Source organism: Arachis ipaensis, chromosome B07 (assembly GCF_000816755.2).
Source record: "Arachis ipaensis cultivar K30076 chromosome B07, Araip1.1, whole genome shotgun sequence".
NCBI lineage: Eukaryota > Viridiplantae > Streptophyta > Magnoliopsida > Fabales > Fabaceae > Arachis > Arachis ipaensis.
In genome coordinates, this window is record NC_029791.2 from 63,470,513 (window position 1) to 63,474,811 (window position 4,299).

A 4,299-nucleotide genomic window follows, 5' to 3' on the forward strand; every position below is an offset into this window, starting at 1 on the left:
AGTTAAGAGAACGAACTAGAATGACGAAGTCTTGATGAGGAAATAACTCTTCTCAATGTTCCAATGCTAAGACCAATTGAAAATTATAATTCTTAAACCTAGAGAGAGAAACTTAAAGGAGTAAAACTAGATCCAAAAATTCTCAAACTGTCTAGAATGAATGTTCTCTTTTGTTTCTGCATATTCTCTGGCTCTAGTCTGCTGTTCCAGGCCGAAAAATGGGTCGAAATAAGGTCCAAAATCGCCTCCAGCGAACTCTGCAGATTATGCAGATCGCACATGTCACGCGATCGCGTCACCCATGCGGTCGCGTCATTCGCGCTTTTCCTTGCCACGCGTTCGCGTCGTCCGTGCTACCGCGTCGCTTGAGCTTTTCCAATTCGCGCGGCCGCGTGAGCCATGCGGCCGCGTCACTACGATTTGCTCTCCTTCGCGCGGTCGCGTGAGCCATGCGACCGCGTCACTTCTCGCTGGTTATCTCCTCAAATTCTTGTGTTCCTTCTATTTTTGCTAGCTTCCTTTCCAATCTCCAACTCATTCATGCCCTATAAAGTCTGAAACATTCAACACACAGATCACGGCATCGAATGGAATAAAGGAGAATTAAAAATACATAATTAAAGTCTCTAGGAAGCAGTTTTCAAACATGTTATAAATTCAGGAAGGAATTATAATTTTATGCTAATTTAATGAATAAGTGGGTAAGGATCATGATAAAACCACACAATTAAACACAATATAAACCATAAAATAGTGGTTTATCAAGGACGGATGGTAGCCATTGACAACGGTGATCCACCAATATACAGCTTGCCATGGAAGGGAGCACGCATGATTGGATGAAGACAATAGGAAAGTAGAGGTTCAGAGGCAACTAAACATCTCCAAACGCTTATCTGAAATTTCCACCAATGAATTACATAAGTATCTTATTTTATTTTATGTTTTATTTATCTTTTAATTATCAAAACCTCATAACCATTTGAATCCACCTAACTAAGATTTACCGGATAACCATAGCTTGCTTTAAGCCGACAATCTCTGTGGGATCGACCCTTACTCGCGTAAGGTTTTATTACTTGGACGACCCAGTGCACTTGCTGGTTAGTTGTACTGGAGTTGTGAAAAGTGTGATCACAATTCCGTGCACCACTTTATGAGTTGGTGTGATGCCATTAATCAAGGAGATGTGTTCATACACATGGGCCAGAGCATCATTGTAAGAGATAACTACCCTGTCATCCCACTTACCAGAGATACCTACCCCATCATTCTAACATCGATGTATTTCAGAGAATCATTGATGGTTTCATTGTTCAGAACAAGGTCATGATCTTTTACATAGGAGTGAATGCTGCCCTCATGATAGGTCATGTTTGCATAGAACTCCTTGACTAAGACTGGGTAAACATGTTTTTTGATTTTGAAAAAATGGTGCCAGTCCAGAAATTCAAAATTATCAGCAAAAACAAAACTTTTCTTTTTCAGATTTGATAAATCAACTAAAAATGAGGGACATATGTTACGATGAACGACAACACCCTCATAGAAATCATTGTTCATGGCAGAGCAAAAACAAAGAGGGTTGTAATTTGAGTGGGAGGGCATAAAACGTGATTTGTGTACAAAAGGATCAATGGGGGGCTCTTTAACCAGTCTTAGAGGGATACGAGGGTTACCTCTTTGAGGACGATTAGGAGCAGACCTAGGCTTAGGTTGTGATGGTTCAGGCGCAGGTTCCTCACCAGCAGGGCACTTCCCCTTTGAAGTACTTGGTTTGGAGGGAGCACTAGGTGGAGCCGTCGCCTTGGAGGAAGAGGGATACCTTGGATTTCATTCGCACCATTGGATCGGTGCGAGGAGGAGAGTTCGAAGGAGAAGGTGATGGGGGTAAATGTTTGATTTTTTGAACGGGGAGAGGTTCTTGGTTTATCAGGAAGTTTGAAAACTTTGTCACGAGGACTCCATTGAATGATGGTTTTCTTCCTCATTTTGAGAATTAAGGGTTTCATTCAAACTTTACAATGATGGCAGTGGGAGTGGAAACCAAAGAGGTTGTGGGAGCAGTTATGAAGAAAGAGGTTTGGTAAATGCAACAAGAAAAGAGGTTTCTTGAAAACATGCATCTGCACCATCTATGACTAGACCTTGAAAAGACTTGACATCATGAAAAGTTATTTGATTTTATTAAAAAATAAAACAAATCTGATTAAAAAAACTTTTTTATTAAATGAGAAAACACAAAATAACACATGGATAATGTAACACTTATTGGGCGCAGAGATGATAGAGTTTAAGGAAACATATTGGACCACAGTAACTCTGAACTGATGGGTTGGCTCAGAAGATTCAGAGCGTGCAAATGAGCCCAAAAAATGATTGATGAGAGAACTTTTGCGTGGTCTAGAAATTTGCGGATAAATCCTCGTTGCAAGTATAGTTTCTAAACCTTCAAAAGTTCTTTCATACAAACGTGTTGGTTGTCACAAGTAACAAACTCCTAAATAAATTGATAACCAAAGTATTCAAACCTCGGGTCGTCTTCTCAAGGAATTGCAGGGAGGTATGTTCTTATTATTGGTTATGAAGATTGTAAATTGGGGGTTTTGGAAGTAAGGAAGCAGTATGTTGCACAAAAAGAATAAAATAAAATAGTAATAATAAAATAAACTCTTGGTAAGGTATGAAGACTGGAGGTCCTATCCCAGTTATCCTTATCAATTGTAATGAGAATTGGATTTTTCTCCCACTTTATTAACCTCTAACTGTGAAGGTAAGTTAAGTGGATGAATTAATTCTTGAAGAATTCCAATTCTCAATCAATAATGAGTTTGATAACTCAAGAGTCACCAATTATTTAACCAAAGCCAAAAGGGAAATATCTAAATTAAATTAAAAGCAAAACAATCTTAAATATGAAATACTTCAAATAATATTAATTAAGAAAATCATAACATGAATGTAGCATAAGCCAAATAGGCAACATAACTAATATAAGCATTAAAGTATCTGAAAGTAAGAGATAAATATAAAGTAAAAGAACATTGAACCTGGGATTTAGAGTCACTCCTAAAACTAAGAGAAATCCTAAATCCTAATCCTAAGAGAGAGGAGAGAACCTCTCTCTCTAAAAACTACATCTACTCCTAAAATTGTGAATATGAGAGCCTCCTCATGAATGGATGCATTCCCCCACTTTATAGCCTCTAATCTATGTTTTCTGGGCCGCAAACTGGGTCAAAAATAGTCCAGAATTCGCTGGTTTCGAATTTTGCCATGCTGGTTTTTCGTCACTACGACGTGGCCGCATGGATCATGCGGTCGCATCACCTAGCGTCAGGGGAACTATAGCATATTATATATCAAATCGAAGCTTTAGACGTTAGCTTTCCAACGCAACTGGAACCGTGTTGTTTGAACTTCTGTAGCTAAAGTTATAGCTGTTTGAGTGCAGAGAGGTCAGGCTGGACAGCTTAGCAATTTCTCCAACTTCTTGCATTCCTTCCACTTTTTCATGCTTTCTTCCCATCCTCCAAGATATGAAATGCAATCCTATGAATGCAACTACATGCAAAATGATTCTACCTACTTAGTTAAAAGTAAACAAATCTTTCAAGAGAAAATATGAACTGGATTTCACTAATTCAAATCATGAAAATGAAGTACAAATAGACTTGCAAGAAGAAAATAGCTCATGAAAGCAGGGAACAAGGAATTAAGCATCGAACCCTCACTAGTAGTGTATACACTCTAATCACTCAATTGTCTTTAGGTTCGATCTCTCAATTCTCTACTAACCTTGCTTTCTAAGGCTTGCTCTTCATCTAACAATCAACATAAATTTAATGCACAAATACACAAATCAAGAGGTCTTTTAAGGGTTGTAATGGGGTTAGGGTCAAGGTAGGACTGTATTTGGTCAAGTGGACTAAAATCTGAATCCTTAATTAACTTAAACTTTCCACCTAACTTAAACAATCCATGTAATCATAATACAACATCTAACCATCCATTAACAATGTTTTCCACATATTCATGTGATTTCACTAATTCAAATCATGAAAATGAAGTACAAATAGACTTGCAAGAAGAAAATAGCTCATGAAAGCAGGGAACAAGGAATTAAGCATCGAACCCTCACTAGTAGTGTATACACTCTAATCACTCAATTGTCTTTAGGTTCGATCTCTCAATTCTCTACTAACCTTGCTTTCTAAGGCTTGCTCTTCATCTAACAATCAACATAAATTTAATGCACAAATACACAAATCAAGAGGTCTTTTAAGGGTTGTAATGGGG